The sequence below is a fragment of the Saccopteryx leptura genome, chromosome 3, assembly GCF_036850995.1.
Source record: "Saccopteryx leptura isolate mSacLep1 chromosome 3, mSacLep1_pri_phased_curated, whole genome shotgun sequence".
Lineage (NCBI taxonomy): Eukaryota > Metazoa > Chordata > Mammalia > Chiroptera > Emballonuridae > Saccopteryx > Saccopteryx leptura.
The window spans coordinates 310,585,595-310,603,124 of record NC_089505.1 but is presented as its reverse complement, the minus strand read 5'-3'; the positions used below and the strand labels follow the sequence as shown (position 1 = coordinate 310,603,124).

Genomic DNA, 17,530 nt, shown 5'->3' with positions numbered 1-17,530 from the left:
TCAAGTGTCCAGGAATATGGTTAAGAGCTCTTCTTAACTAAGAACTTTAATTCAACACTGAGGAAAAGGTATCCTTCGACATCTTGAAGATTTTAGGACAACTAAAATAAATTTAAAATTAGAAATCTTCTCAATGGGAAGACCTAATTTCTGGCACTTTAAGTCTTCGACATCAGTCTAAAGTGAGTTTGACCTTCTATGTCGAGTTGCCTTCCAGCGTTTTCTGTTAGTGTAAGGTACAGATATAATCTTTATTCTTGTTTAGTGGGTCAAACACCTATACTCATTTCTGATGACATGGACAGAAGTTTCCAGGCCAGAGTGGGCAGTTACTGGGAAGTAGAAGGTAATAGTTTAGGCCCAAATCCAATTCACTTTTAAAAAATGGCAACTCTGCAAAGAAGACTCTACCTCCTTTTTAAGGCTTATTTTTGTTACCGGGTCATTTGTTGCTTTAGTGACTTTTCTGAACTGATTCTATAAAGTCTATATTTTTTGTCATTTGTGACCACCGAAGTCTTTCCTCAGTTAGCTTACTGGTTAGCTAATGGTTGGACAGAAATTTCCTTAAATGCCTGGAGCCAATAAGTCTCCCAGCTTTTGGTTAGGTACCCTGTGTATATATTGGAAAATGCCTTCACTTGTCAGAAAGATAGTTCAAAATTCTGTCTTATCCCTCACTGCCTGCTTGTATATAGTTCAGAGGTGAGGCAGAGGTGACAGTTTGGGGATTTGGCTAATCTTTCCTGGGTATGCTCACAGCTTTGGACATGGGCACAGTCCCACACAGATGCCTTAACTACCAGATTTCCAAAAATATGTTGCAGCTTTTCCAAGCTACTAATGGACATTCTTCAGCTTTTAATTTTAAGCTTTTTGGTTAGCCTATTTTCCCCAATTGTGATTTATCACCTCAGGCAGGCATCATATTAAACAATTGCCCCTGCTTAAAATGCCCCTGGGGAAAAAGCTATCTGCACTGAGTGAGCTGAGATTAGGAGCTGTTCCTCTCCAACACTAGCACAGAACAGGGGACAGGAAATAAGAATAAGGCAGGTTAAAATGTCACAGAATTCACTGTTCTTACTGAGATTCAGCCATTTTTTTCTTGAATAAGACTCCCCGAATTCTCCAAGCTTTTTTTATAATGAGCAGATTTCTGAAAAAGTTGACTTTGACTATTTTTGCCAGTATTTTCATTGCTTTAGTGGAGGAGAGAATTTCTGGAGGTCCTTACTGCCCCATTTTCACTGAAGTCCCCTCACCATCCTCAAGTGCAATACATGTTCTTCTTGTTCATCTGTCTGAGCAAAATTTTTGTTCATTTTTAGAATCCTAAGTTTTCCTTGGGATCTCATGAAATACATATTACTAATAAAATTTCCATGTATACCAAGGCATACAAGCAGTTTTACACAAACAGTCACAAAAGGAGGAATTCACACACACAAATGCAGTTCCCCTCATACAACCCTTACTGCACAGCCAGTGTTTACCAATTTCTCTTGCTACATGCTTATCAACTGATTTTCCTGAATTAAGAAGGAGAGAAACAAGTAGGAGCTAGAATTCTGTAGAAGCAGCAATTTCTGCAAGGATGACCCTACCACCTCATAGCAACACACTTCAACCTCATTGGAAAATTTGGCTTTCAAGAGTTGAAGAGAAACTGGAAATGCAATAAGGCTCTCTTCACATCAGTGCCCTGCCTCCCTTTAGTAAGAAATAGAACACAAAAATCTAGGACTTTCAGATAGCAAGAGTAGCTTCTGATGTAGCCTATACACTGTCAGGTCATCCAATTCTTGCTCTGCTCAACATTGATTTTTCAAAGTACAGACTGCAACTAAAAAACCTAGGAAAACTTCCCGTGTACAATATAGAGACTGTCCTGATAACATCAGGCCAATTTTAGTTATGCTAATTGCCAACAAGGAAAAACATTCAACTTTGACATGTGCAAGTGAAAACAAGTAATGCCCATTTATATCAAACCTACCTTTTAAGTATTAGTCCTCTTGAAACAGCATGATGTTATTCTACAGGAGTGGGAAGCTTCTGTGCAATGATGTCTATTTGCAAGATGGGGCACATTTGGAGTGTCCTTTTTGAGTAACATCTCTACAAGTCCCTTGCATTGGAGCTTAAAAAATACACCGATGAAGATGCCTGGCAGTGGAAGCAGCCTGCCAGAAGCTGAGTTGCGTTCATTTGAAACACAATAATAACTTCATGGACTAGTCAGCAGTCATGCAACTGAAAACAACATATGGTCCTCAGTAAAATGGAAGGTATGTTAGGGAAGTCCAGCTCCAAGGAGTGTTTTTAAGAAGTAGGCATAGAATTAAATTCAACATTCCCTTTCCTAATACAAGAAAAAAATGTTTACCTGCCTTTTTTATTCTAGGAACTCCATAAAGGGAAAATTTATGCTACTGTCTCTTCTCCCACCCAAAAAAAATCAGTGCTGAGAACATACCTTAAGGCACAAAGATAAAAGAGAAGGAGAATATTTAAGGGCTGTTAGGAGTTATAAGAGTCCAACTCATTGCATATAAGTTTACTCTCACCAACCCACATCTGTCATTTAAAGTTTTTTATTTTCAATATCCATAGACTTTCAGAGGCGTCATCTTAAAATTTTGAGAACTCAGGTTTTAAAAACATTTCTCATTTGTGTCATACCCAATCCCAGACAGAGTGGTGGAAATCGGCACACACCATGTTCCCAGAAGAGTAAACATCTCTCTCACTTTCTTGCTTCTGAAAATTCTACAATACACAGTGTTGTTCAGTAGAAATCATTTACATTTAAAAGTAATATGGACCTGTGAAATGTAGTCATGGAAACTGTGACAGCAGAGAGAGAAGAAAAGGGATTTGGGAATTTAGTGAGTGTTTTTGATTTTTCAAATACAATAGTCCCCTTAGAAAAATCAGTTGTGCCATATGGTGAGCTGCGTGCAGTAATTTCCTAAGCTTGCAAATAGGATTCTGAAAAATGTGATCAACTGCTAAGTCACTGCACTCCAAGTGAGCCCAAATTCCACTCGTGCTCATTCTTCTCAGGGGTACTGGATGCCAACACTTAACATACTGCAAACAAACAAACACTGAGAATTTCATTGTAGGAACCCTCAAATAAGGATGCATGGGATAGAATAGAAGTTTAATATAATCATTCAACTCCAAAGATTGAGAAATAGATGGTTTCAGAAGGCCATAGACTTCTTTGAAAACTCATTGCTGTTTTCAAACTCTCTGGATATCTAAACAGGCCTGGGATTCAGTTCTTGCCCTGTTACCACCACCCGCAATCGATTACATTGTCATTATTCTCTTCAAAAAATAAGCATTTCCTATCTTTAAATGAAGCCATCTTTTTCTGCAAGGAAAATAATCATAAAATCTCAGTGGCATACCAAAGAGCATTTCTTACTTTCTAGCATCTGCAGGTTGGCTGAGGCAGTTCTGCTTTCGACTGCCGGTCTGTGGGTTGGAGACCCATCTGCTCTACACATCTAATGCCGGAGCCCAGGCTGGATGGCCAGCAGCTACTGGGCATGTGCTAGTCCATAGTTCATGCAGCCACTCCTGGGCAAGGGCCAAAGTGCAAGAGAGTAAGCCCAACCATGCAAATGCATTTTAAACCTCTTCTTGCATCACATCCTCTAATGTCTCATTGACCAAGTAAATCGCTGTCAAGCCCAATGTCAAGAAAAGGAGTATATGCTCTTCCCAGGGAGTTGGGCTGAGGGAATATTTGCTTAAGAATTAACCAATTTACCAGAATCCACCCTTTAGTTTTCACATATTCTCTATTTTCCCACATGTCCATTATACTCCTAAAATAATGGCATTGGGCTCAAAATTATGATATACATGTTCTAAATATAGATCCTTTTAACCCACTGATCTATGAAACAAAAACACAAGTTATCTGCTCCCACCCATCAATATACAATGACAAAACTTGGATAAGATATCCACAATAAGTATTCCTATTTTTAAAAAAGGAGTATGTAGCCATCACTTGTTCATTGCAATTCTGGAACCCGGTGGAGCAAATGTTGTCAAGTCTTAAAATTGAGTAGGGAACTTAAATCATTGCTTGCTAACTGCTCTTGCCCAAAAGATGAACCAAAATAGGATCTATTCTGTAATGTGACTAGGAGGAAGAAGAGCAATAGTGAACGATACCTGTGCACACCCACAGGAGGGAGATGAGCAAGGATACTCAATGGGAACCTTTACCAGCACAATCATGTGAGTTGAAAAAAGGTGATTTGTTCTGTTCTCAGCTAATATGGAACCCATAAATAACAGAATTGTGATCATGTTTTTTGATAAGACTAGTTCTGTTCCCTAGGAGTGGCTATCAGTTGATTTTTCTCCATAGACTTTCAGCTGGCCCCCTTGGAGGTCCCTCCCCTGCCATCTTGCTGCTTGACTAATTCTGAAGAGGGGATTTGAAAACAAGGTTTTGTTGGTGGCTCAGGAGAGTTTGTTTTCTATTGGGGGGGTGGCATTTTGTTTTTCTTAGCTCAATTCCTGACTATATAAAATTGGTAAGCAAGAGGTCTTTTTAAATATGAAATAGTCTGTCTTTTTAGTTTAGGTGAGTGGCACTTTTGCTAACACAGGTTCTTCAAAAGCTTGGTTTGTTTTTTATGTACTTAATTTGGTTAAATCCAAGTGTCAATAGTCACACCCACGACTCTTTCCAAGCTGTGTCTCTCCCTAGACTTAACTATAGGTACTTTGTTCATATGTCTTAATAAAGAATATTAAATCCATAGTTAATTTGGTCTCTGTAATGATCACATCTTTGCTTTTATTTATTTTGTTTTATTAAGAGACTTTAATTTTGATATCATTTTCTTGTTTCACTATAAGAAATTCTATCACATAAATTAAATCAAAAGTCAAGTGCCATTACTGTTGTGAAATAGAATAAGCCAGCCTTACTCATTGGCTCAGTTGGAAGAAAGAAGTTGCACATAAAATCAAAAAGTCACCTACATAAGGATTTGGAATGCATTAGAGGGTCCTCTCTTATACAGCAACCTAGTTTGTGGACTTTAAGATTTTTTTTAATTATTTTAATTTTCAATTTATTCTGTTGACATGGTTTCAAGTGTCCCACTCAATATAACACCCTGCATAGCCTGCATCATGGCCCCCATGCCCCATGCAAAGTCTTTCCACCCCCATTTCTCACCCTTTTCCCCTTCCCCCTACCTCCATCCCTTTTTCCTTCTGGCTATTAAAAATATGGAATGCTTCATGAATTTGCATGTCATTCTTACACAGGGGCCATAATAATCTTCCCTATATCATTCCAATTTTAGTATGTGTGCTGCTGAAGCAAGTACCGTCTTTGCTTTGCTTCTAAAATATTTTTTTTTTCACACTTGGTATTTCTGGGCCTAAACAGTCCCTTTAAATCCTCCTTGCAAACCAACCAACCAATTTTACTGAGCTTACCTTTTTTCTATAGTACTTTATAAAATGTCATCAGTAGCCATTAGCTCATGCTTTTAAAATCTTCTAACAGAATGTTATAAATTGAGTAGGTACATATTTTCTGTCTTCTAAGTTACTATAACCACAATTTTATCAAATATTTGTCACTTTATAACACAGATCATCATTTCTTTCAACCCCTTATAATAGTTTCCTCATTAATCACTGTGTGGTCCCAAAGACAAAGCCAAGCCAAATGTTTAAGGGTTTGATATGACATCACCTCATTTCCTTTCCAATTTATGTATCACTTAGTTGTTGCAGAAACAGTGCCAAGTAAAACCAACCTAGCCATGAACATTTATTCTCACATTTATATATTTTCTTGCTGACTGCTATTCAGATGATTCAGAGTGACTTTAGCTATGGTAGCCCCAATGGCAGGTTATAGTTTGCCTGAGCTCTACCCCACATGGCAAGAGAGATCTCCTGGCAGAGCTAGTTTTGGGAGACAATGCTCCATGGATCACTCATTTTTGCACATCTTTTATTCAGAAGCATTGACTGCCTTTATTGTATATTATCTTTTGAAGGATATAAAGCAAATCATCTTAGAAAATAAAAATAGGGTCATCCTCCAAAAGAAAAGGCAGACATGCTGACTGACCATTATACAAAATTAGGGTGCCTTAAACTCAGGGTTTTTTTCTTGTAATGCTACTGACTGTGGCTGCAGATGTCAGCTGGCCCTCTGCATACCACCCTATGGGAACTAGGGCTTGGGGAACTGACACAAGAAAATGCTGATACTATAGCTACTGTTATTACTGTAATAAAGATCCTTGTCTCTGTCACAGGAGTCTCATGTTTCTTACTACCATCCATGAAACTGTGACAGAATAATTTATTAGCTTGCAATAGAATGAAATATCAGACCTTTTATAGTTCTTGACCATCAAAAGCAAAGCAAGTCACACAGCCAAACCCAACCTTAATGGGGAGAGAATGTTTAAACTATTTGCTGAATAACTATCTAATGTATCATAATATCAACCACTGTACCTAGTTATCATTTCTTCTCATTTAGACTTGGATTTTACTTAGGAAATAATAAAATATAAGAGCTAAGTCTTGGCAGAATTGATAAACAAGTAAAGATTTCAATAGCTCCAGCTACCATAGTATTTATTCTTTCTTTTGAAAATCTCTTATGCATGAATAACTTCTCTTTACCTATTTTGCAAGTTTTCTTATTACTTTCTCCTTTTCCTTTCAAAGTATTTTCTCAGATCTTTAATGCCAGGTTGAAATTTTTAACATTAGCAGTATTTATGAAAGTCTTTAAACATTTTTAAAAATGACATTTCAGGACTAGAGTTGAATAAAAAGAAGCCAGTAGGACCTCTGGGCTCTCTAAAACCAGTAGTAAATGCCATTGTTCTTAACACAGACACTGCCATTTGGGCTCTACTCCAGCAGCAGGTACTACTAAAGACAGCGTGGTGAAGGATGAGTTTAATTTCATTTGTAGAGTACGTTGTGATCCTATTTGCACAAACCATGACTCTTAAGTCAACAGCTTTCATAACAAATGAACACTATTTCCTTGAGCTCATAAAACTACAAGGAATTCACAGAACACCAGAAGGAAACTCATCCCTCATGGACAAGCTGCACTGCGTAGGTGCTTCCTGCTGGGTTTTAGTAACACTGGACAAAAGGCTTGCACACATGCAACAGGTTAGATTCTGGAGTTAAAGTTAGGTGACTATTTCTAAACAAACAGAAAAGGTAATGGAAACTCCAAAAATTCAGGTATAATAAAAAATAAATTTTTTGCAAAATTAAAATTAAAAATTTCAAACCAGGTTTTATCTCTTATATTTCTAACCTACCTATTGATCATACATATCTATATATAAGAAATATAAAAAAAACACTAATCAAATCCTCAGCTCTTGCATAATTTTGATTTTTTTCAATTGTATGTAGTTATTATAATCTCAATATTGCCTTACATTTTATTCTCACTAAACAAGTATTATATTGAAATCCAAGTACTCTAAGAGAAAATGGACATTGTGGATACCAGGATATATCTAGCACCTGCTCACTGATATGTTTAATGTTACTCTGATAGCTATCTGAGGCTCTTAGATACCAATAGCTTCAGTTTATTCAAAGGCATCTTCTCAAATTGTACAAGAAATACAAATTATCTGGGGTTTTTTTGCTTGTAGCATGTCTTCATTCTAGAGGAATCATCTAACTGTTCTCCTCCTTCTTTGAATGTTGGATTCTCCCACTACTTACATAGCAATTCCCTTCTTCACATGTCATAAAACCACATACTTTTCCCGCTTACTACTTCAACAACTATAAACCAATTATATGCCAGCTACTCTGCTGGGAACTGGAGATACAACAATAAAAGTACTAGGCCCACTGCAATTGCTTACTAAGTATTTGTTGAATGAATGAATTATGATGTCTATTCCTGCCCTTGGGAGCATAGAGAATAATTAAGAAAGACACAGCAACTATGTGATAAATTGTATTGGACAGAGAAATAAAGAGTTGTGGAAATAAAAGCCCAGATAGCCCATTAAGGTATGCCTCTGTTTTATTTCATGGTATATCAGAATCTTGTTACTTGATCTGATGACTTGCCACTTAAACTATTTCTGGACTACTGATATTCCTGCATGTTTATGAAGTAAGGCATTAATAAAATATACTTACTAGCCAAGATGAGAGCCTTCAAGACAGTAGTCCAGTACCAGACAGCCAAGGTCCCTTCCCCTAGAATGGCAGTGGAGGGACAATACCACCCTTTTGCCAGCTCAGCCCCCATCTTGACCAATTTTTAGAAGCTTTATGTATACACGGTCACTACAGAGAGATTTCCCTGTCTTCTCACATCCAACACTGGAGACCTACCTTAACTATGAAGTAGAAGAAGATTATTTCCTTGTCACAGTTACCCAATAATAACCATAGCAAAACTAATACTGCTTGCCCTATATTGAGCAGTTACCATATAAGTGATATGTATATAAAACTTCATATGCAATATCTTATGTAATCTTTACAGTTTCTCCATTAAACATTAGGTCTCATTATTGTCCCCAATATCTCCTATAAAGTTTCCCAACTGGCTCTCAAGGATGTCACATAATATGTCTAAGGGTACACAGCCAGAAATGGCAGGGGTAAGACTATCTGAAAGCTACCAGTTCATTAAGAAAGTGTCATGATAATAAAAAGTAAGTTTTGGTGTCATTAGCAACTAATTACTAGCAAAAAAGTAGTAATAATAACAATAATAGCATTGTGCCTGATAACAGACAGCTTGGGCAGGCAGACAAGTAATCCTCAGTGGAGAAGGCACCTTGTTAAAGGCAAGTGCAGGGACTATATTAATAGAATTCCTCATTTGTTTAGAAAACAACAAAGAGGTAAGGACTCACCTTCTCTTCACTTGTCACACCGTGCAGTAGTTTCACATTGCCTGAGGCAGGCCCTTGGCTGTGGTTTGTGTTATTAACACGAGTCATTTCTATGGTTCCCTTATGGTTTCTAATGACAATTTATATATATTTTATTCATAGAATCCACCCAATAGTTAACACATTACTGGTGGCACAAGTCCATATTTTTTAATGTGTATCAACATCTCAGTTACAAAGTGTTGCATTCTGGAGTAGAAAGGTGTTTGTAAGATGATACACATCTATGACAAGCTTGCTCAGAGCACTCAGCTACAAGCTGCTGTTACAAATGTGAACCAAGTATCCACATTGTTCCTTGCTGGACAAGACCTCATAGAGGGCCTGACCAGGTGGTGGCGCAGTAGATAGAGCATTGGCTTGGGACACTGAGGACCCAGGTAGATAGAGCATTGGCTTGGGACACTGAGGACCCAGGTTCAAAACCCTGAGCTCGCTGGCCTGAGCACAGGCTCATCCAACTTGAGCACAGCCTCACCAGCTTGAGTGAGGGGTTGCTGGCTTGAATGTAGGATCATAGACATGATGCCATGGTCACTTGCTTGATTCCAAAGGTCGCTGGCTTGAAGCTCAAGGTTGCTGGCTTGAGCAAGGGGTCACTGGCTCAGCTGGAGCCCTCCGGTCAAGGCACATATGAGAAAACAATCAATGAACAACTAAGGTGCCACAAGTATGAATTGATGCTTATTTCTCCCTTCCTTCTGCGTGTCCCTCTCTCTCTCTTTCTCTTAAAAAAAAAAGACCTCACAAAGGTCCCCCAAGACAGCACAGATGCAGAATGGCAAATGGTCTCATCTCAGATGCCATTGCCAATGGGTGCTAGAGGCTGCAAAGAGCAATGCATTGATGGAGGAAGTAACTCTTAGGAAATGTGGTTTATTTAGTATTTTTTAGGTCAGAATGATTAACTTCTTTTTGGTACCACCTTCCCAAGAAAAGTTTCCACAGAATGCATGACGTGTCAGCTGGATTTTTAAGGAAAAATAAGAATTCGCCAGCTGGGAAAGTGGGGGAAGGCCTAGCAGATGCAAAAACAAAGGTATCAGATGCTCTCAGCCCGCACCAGACTGGTCAAGAAGAAGGCATGTAGTTCTATGTGAGATCATACTACTGACCAGTTTGTGTAGGGCTTTTCCTCCAATGCTATATTGGGGTTATATTTTAAATTCCTGAAAATACCATATTTTCTTATACAAAGAACCCGATTAGTTTAACCATTCATTTCTGTTAAGCAGTTATATTTTTCCCCCAAATGTTTTTGTATTATAAGTGAGGTTTCAAAGAATATTATTGTGTATAAATTTCCATCTGATTTTTGGATAACTTATTTAGTAGATATTCCCAGAAATGAAAATGCTCAGCAAAGGGGAATGGAAATACACAAACTTCTGGGTGTATACCAACAAACTGTTTTTCAGAAAGGTTGAATTGTCTGCCTTTCCAGCCAGTTATGTAACAGAGTGCTGGTTTCACTAAACCATTTCCACTTTTTTTTTTCTGAAGTTAGAAGCCGGGAGGCAGTCAAACAGACTCCCACATGTGCCCAACCAGGATCCATCTGGCATGCCCACCAGGGGGCAATGCTCTGCCCATCTGGGTTGTTGCTTCATTGTGGCCAGAGTCTCCATGTGCACAGGAAAGCATGCTCTGGCAGGCTAAGCAAAGTCCAAAGAAGGCACACAGGTACCAGTACTGAGAAGGGAAAGAATGCCAGAAGCCAGGGTGATGAGAATGGTACAGGATCCAAAGCAGTATGAGTGAAGCACTGACAGTGTTTGTCACAATTACACATGTGATCTTTATACATTGATGATATTCACTTCTCTTATATCTATTAAATACGTTTTCCCAAGAACACTGCTGAGTTTTTCAGTCCGGTTATTTTCTTACATAAAGATGTTTTCAATGTTTATGTAGAAGAATTTTAATTATGACTTCTTGGCCCCAAAAGAAACAACATCAGTCTTGCTTATCAGTGTCTATCAAAAGGCCTAACATATATTGAGTGATTAATTAATATTGGGATTATATTGCATATACAATTTTGTATATGCAGTATTTTCCGGTTTTGGAAATGGTTGTAAAAATCCCATCATTTTTCTCACATTTATTTTTTGTGTGTAACACAGAGACAGAGAGAGGGACAGCTAGGGACAGATAGGAAGGGAGAGAAGTGAGAAGCATTAATTCTTTGTTGCAGCACCTTAGTTGTTCATTGATTGCTTTCTCATATGTGCCTTGACTGGGGGTCTACAGTAGACTGAGTGACCCCTTGCTCAAGCCAGCAACCTTGGGCTCAAGCTGGTGAGCCTTGCTCAAACCAGATGAGCCCTTGCTCAAGCCAGTGACCTGGGGGTTTCAAATCTGGGTCCTCTGCATCCCAGTCTGACACTCCATCCACTGTGCTACCACCTGGTCAGGCCATTTTTCTCACATTTTAAAACATTGCTGAGAGTTTCATTTCAGTGTAGAGTGTAGACAGGTATAAATGACAAAAATCTAGATAATCTATAAACTCATAAATTTTCTTATATTTATCAGTAAGCTGAGATCACAAGCTACATTTCTGCTGAGAGAGGATTAAAAGCAAAAACCATTTGAATGAGAGGGAATACATTTGAGGTAGGGATCTTGCTCTGATACAAAGGAAAACTTGGCTATAACTGGTGTAGACTGAGGCTGGATCCTCCACTAAGATGCCCTGAAAGCTAAGGGCAGAGTAGGGATTCTGAAAAGCCACAACCCCACACTACACACAACGCAGCAGTAGCACACTGATGAAGGCAATGAAAGACTGCGCCACACTGAAGCCATGAGCAGCAACATACCACAAATACAACTCAAGTACAAACCAGACTGACTCAAACATCCACACTAACAACTTGAGAGAAGAAGAGGCTTGCCCATTTCTAGGCAAAAATAGGATTTAGCTAATTCTCTATTGTTCTTCTACATGAAATATCCAGCATTTTATTTTTATTTTTTTTTATATAATTTTATTTTTTTAATGGGGTGACATCAATAAATCAGGATACATATATTCAAAGATAACAAGTCCAGGTTATCTTGTCGTTCAATTATGTTGCATACCCACCACCCAAAGTCAGATTGTCCTCTGTCACCTTCTATCTTGTTTTCTTTGTGCCCCTCCCCACCCCCTATCCCTCTCCCATTCCCCCCTCCCCCCCGTAACCACCACACTCTTATAAATGTCTCTTAGTTTCACTATTATGTCCCACCTACGTATGGAATAATACAGTTCCTGTTTTTTTCTGATTTACTTATTTCGCTTCGTATCATGTGATCAAGATCCCACCATTTTGCTGTAAATGTTCCGATGTCATCATTTCTTATGGCTGAGTAGTATTCCATAGTGTATATGTGCCACATCTTCTTTATCTAGTCATCTATTGATGGGCTTTTTGGTTGTTTCCATGTCCTGGCCACTGTGAACAACAGCATTTTATTTTTAAAAAATTATAGACACACATAAAATCTAGAGAAAAAAAATTAATGCATTACCAAAAGATAAAGCAATTAACAGAACCAAACCCAGAGATGGTCTATCATACAGGGGCTTTTGTGTAACTGTAATTAATATGTTCAAGAATCAGAAGAAAACATGGACGACATGCATGAACACATGGGGAATTCAGTAGGGAGATAGAAATGATAATTAAAAGACAAAAGGAAATGTTAGAAATATAAATCACCTTACAAAAGAACTTTGGCATACATAAAGCAAAAACCGATAGAACTGAAAAAATAAATAGACAAATCTATAATTAAAATTAGAAATTTCAATACTTCTTTCTCAGTAATCAATAATTAGAACAAGTAGACAAAAATTCATTTAAGATACATAGGTGCTTGAATATTACCAAACAAACTGAGCTAATTAACATTTATAGAACACTCTATTCATCCTCAAAATCACACAAAACATGGATCTAGAGATAGGCCATGTTCTCAAGTAAAAGTAAATCTCGCCCTGGCTGGTTGGCTCAGTGGTAGAGCGTCGGCCTGGTGTACGGAGGTCCCGGGTTCGATTCCCGGCCAGGGCACACAGGAGAGGGCCCATCTGCTTCCTCTCTGTCTCTCTCTTCCCCTTCTGCAGTGAGGCTCCATTGGAGCAAAGATGGCCTGGGCGCTGGGGATGGCTCCTTGGCCTCTGCCCCAGGCGCTAGAGTGGCTCTGGTCGCAACAGAGTGACACCCCAGATGGGCAGAGTGTCGCCCCTTGGTGGGCGTGCCGGGTGGATCCCGGTCGGGCACATGCGGGAGTCTGTCTGACGGTCTCTCCCCGTTTCCAGTTTCGGAAAAATACAAAAAAAAAAAAAAAGTAAATCTCAATTATATAAAATGAATGAAATCATAAAAAATATGTTCTCCAACCACAATGGAATTCACTAAAAATTTGTAACTGAGCCTGACCAGGTGGTGGCACAGTGGATAAATGGTCAGCGGGAATGCAGAGGACCCAGGTTTAAAACCCTGAGGTCGCAGGCTTGAGTGCAGGCTCACCAGCTTGAGTGTGGGATTATAGACATGACCTAATGGTCGCTGGTTTGAAGCCCAAGATCGCTGGCTTGAGCAAGGGGTCACTTGCTCTGCTGGAGCCCCCGGTTGAGGCACATACAAGAAAGCAATCAATGAACAACTAAGGTGCCACAACAAAGAATTGATGCATCTCATCTCTCTCCCTTCTGACTGTCCCTATCTGTCCCTCTCCCTGTCTTTGTCTCTGTCACACACACACACACACACACACACACACACACACAAAATTGTAACAGAGAGCTGAGAAATTTGCCATATATTTCAAAAGTAAATAACATACTTCTAAATAACTAGAAGAAAATAATTATAAATTTTTCACTTAGATGCAAGGAAAACACACGTATTTCTTGGCCAGATAGCTCAGTAGGTTAGAGCACTGTCCTAAGTGCAGAGGTTGCCAGTTCAATCCCCATCAGGACACATATAGAAACAGATTGAAGTTCCTGTCTCTCTCTCTCCCTTCCTCTCTAAAAACAATAAAATAAACATTAAAATAAATGGTTACAACACATATATCAACATTTATTGAATGCATTTAAAATGGTGCTTAGAGGTTCATTTCTATTATTAAATACTTGCATCAAAAAAAGAAGACATCTATGTTCTGAGAAATTTTTTAAAAAAAGAAAAAATTAACATTAAATCTATAGCAAGAAGCTAGAAGGAAATAATAAAGATAAATTCCAATAAATAAAAAACTTAAAAAATAATAAAGATTAATGCACACAAAACCTAGTTCCTTTAAAAAAAATAATCAATAAAATTGATAAATCTCCACCAATTTGAACAGAAAGAGAAAATATTAGAAAATCAAAGGAGGTTGGGGAATTGAGGTGGGGAAAAGACTTGAATTGCCAATATCAGAAATGAAAAAAAGGCCTTTACTATACACCCTACATTTAAAGGATAAGGACTATCAGAATGTTATGCCCAAAAGTTTGATAACTTAAATAATGGACATGTTCTTAAAAATACAAAAATTAACAAAACTTATTCAGTAAGAAATTATTTGAATAATGTTATATCTATTTTAAAAACTCTCACAGAGAAAATGTCAGGACAAGTTAACTTCATTAGTGAATTCTACCAAACATTTGAGAAAGAGATAATATCATTTATACCAAACTTTCACAGAAAATTTATAGGAAAAAGCAAAGAACCCAGAACAGATAAAACTATTTTGAAAAAGATAAAGTTTGAGGACTATTATCACCTAATTTTAAAACTTAAATCTATATTTGTACTATAAATCTATAATAAGCAAACCAGTGTGGTGTTGGTATAAGAATAGGTACACAGATCAATGGAATAGAATACAAAGTTTAGAAATAGACTCACAAGTGATTTGTCAAACAATTTTGGCAAAGTTATCAAGATAATTTATAAGGTAAAATATTGTCTTTTCAACAAATACTTCTGAAACAACTGTACATTAATCAATAAAGAAAAAAACTCAACTCTAACATCACATCATACATAAAAATGAACTCAGAATGGATCATAGAGCTAAGTGTTAAAAACTATAAAACTTCTTAAAAAAAAAAAAAAAAAAAACAGAAGAGAAAGCCAGTGACTTTGGTATAAGAAAGAATTCTTGGATAAGATACAAAAAAAAATCACATAAGGAAATGTTAACAAATAGGATTTTATCAAAATCAAAATTTTCTGCTTTTTCAAAGCACTCTTACGTGATAGAAAAGACAAGCCACTAAGAAAAGCTATTTGCAAAATAGCTGATAAATGATTTGTATGTAGTATACAAAGAACTCTTGCAACTCAATAATAAGAATATAACCTGTAAAGCCAGTAGGCAGGGCCAGGGCCACTATCACAGCAGCCGGGCCCATGCAGGTTCGCATTGGATTCGGACATTCGGTAAAGAAACAACGGAGCCAAAAGCTGATGGGCCATAGTCTTTAATCCTAGCTTGCACTCAGCGGGCAAGCAAAAAACATACACTGGGCTCCAAAACGCACTCACATTCAGTGCTCACAAAGCTACTGACTTATCCGAGTTTCCTAAAATCAAAGGTTCCTAGCTCACCAGACTTATTCACCTCTGTTCCCCAACTCCTTCCTTCTCCAGCATCAAATTACACAAACTGGCATCTCACTCAGCACTCTGCCATCTTGGCTGCTTCTCCTGGCCACATGGCCTCTTTCTGCTCTCTTCTCTTTGCTCTCTCCTCTAATGATAATCTCAGGAACCAAGAGCAAGCTCCCGTTCTGCCCCTATTTTATAGTGTAGATTCAAAACCTTTAATCCAATATACAAAATAGGGAAGTCTCTAATATAAAGTCACTTCTCTGAGGCATGATTGGATTGTACCACCCCACATCAAAAAGAGTGGGAAAGGCTTAATCCCAAAACCAAGCCCCAGGCTACAAGGATTCTCAACACACATTAATATCACCTGGGCGATGGCCTCACGTGGGCAGCATCATCTTTAACAAAGTGAGCATAATATATTTTATCTGCCCAACATAACCAAATCTTTTTTTAACATTTTTTAAAGGTTTTATTTATTTATTTTTGAGAGGGGAGAGAGAGAGAGAAGGAGGGAGGAGCAGGAAGCATCAACTCCCATATGTGCTTTGACCAGGTAAACTCAGGGTTTCAAATTGGCAACCTCAGCATTATAGCTCAAAGCTTTATCCACTGGGCCACCACAGGCCAGGCAGAAAACAGCCAAATCTTTTTTAAAATAGCAACAAATTAAGATGGCAGCAGCATAGGAGAAAGTTGAACTCACCTCCTCCCTGAGCAAAATCAAATATTGTACATAGCTGTATAGGCAGCAATTACTGTGAAACAACCGAGCACTGAATGATCAGCTTCTGTCAACAAACATGAGAGAGACCAAATAGAGAAGGCTGGAAGGCCGAGGGAGCCTACCAGGAGCTGTGTGAACTCTCCCTGGATCAGATGCTCCCATGAGTACTTCCCCTTTACTCAGAAGGTGGGCAGCAGTTCTACTGAGAAGGGGTGGAAGGGAGGCTTCGGCTTACCTGAAGGAACACTGCAATGGGATCTAGCTACACTGCCTGGAGTGTTTTGCCTCAGAACAAAGAGAGCAAGCAGAACAGGGCTTCACCACAGGCACCTGGCCTCCCTGCCCACAGCTGCTCGTCCTGGAGGACCAGCCCCCAGGTGGCCTGCTCTACTGTAAAGCCTGAACCCAGGGTCTCTTCTGCACCAGACCACTTTGGGTTTGTGGACAAAAAAAGGGGTCATATATGAACCTGATAAGCTCAGGGGAGGCCAGCATGGTGGCCTTGCCAACTCAGAGACCTCAAGAAACCACAGAAGATGGTCTGAAATTAATTTTCTGACTAAAGAGCAGTTCATGGTGGCTAGTCATCCTAAGGAGGTATTTTTCTCTAAAGAAAGGTTTTTGTTTTTTTTTTGCATTGACAATAACCCTTTGAGTAATGAGTTTTTTTCATGTTCGCTGACCCTGGGAGTGAGTTCTTTTTTTTTCAAAAAATGAAATTAGTTCCAGTTACAGTTTTATTAACTTAAAATCATGTTTGATAACCAATTTATGGAAACAGAAGAACATACATTTGCCTTTTTGTAATGTTGCCATTGTACATGTACGACTGTACTCTTCTAGATGGTCAGGAGGCACAAGGAAGTACATGAATGTTCGAACTACTAAAAGGGTTAAAGTACCTGATAATATGCCTTTGAAATATAAAAGTAATCTTTTCTGGCCCCCTCAGGGCAGCTACCCCACCAGAACAGAAACTAACAAACCCCCTCATTGTTATCATCATATTAATTGTAACTGTTAACTATCTTATGCCTGCCTATGTAAGAGAAGTTTTGAGTCCAAACATTTTTACTTTTATCCCATCCCCTAAATCTCCTTTTTGCATTCTCCCACATCCCTAATCTGTCACCAATGGATTTCATGTAACCCCCTTAAACTTCCCCTTTGATTCTGATGTATAAAGTAGGTTGTAAAACCACCATTTTCTGGAGCACTTTCTC

The 17,530-nt window shown here is 38.4% G+C and overlaps 1 non-coding gene across 1 annotated transcript; it reads right to left on the bottom strand.

Annotated features, from left to right (window-relative positions):
* Nucleotides 1–5,268: 5,268 nt before the first annotated feature.
* Nucleotides 5,269–5,375, bottom strand: LOC136401959 (U6 spliceosomal RNA). The gene has a single exon (XR_010750880.1). It is a non-coding gene; the product is annotated as a U6 spliceosomal RNA (small nuclear RNA).
* Between the last annotated feature and the right edge of the window lie 12,155 nt (nt 5,376–17,530).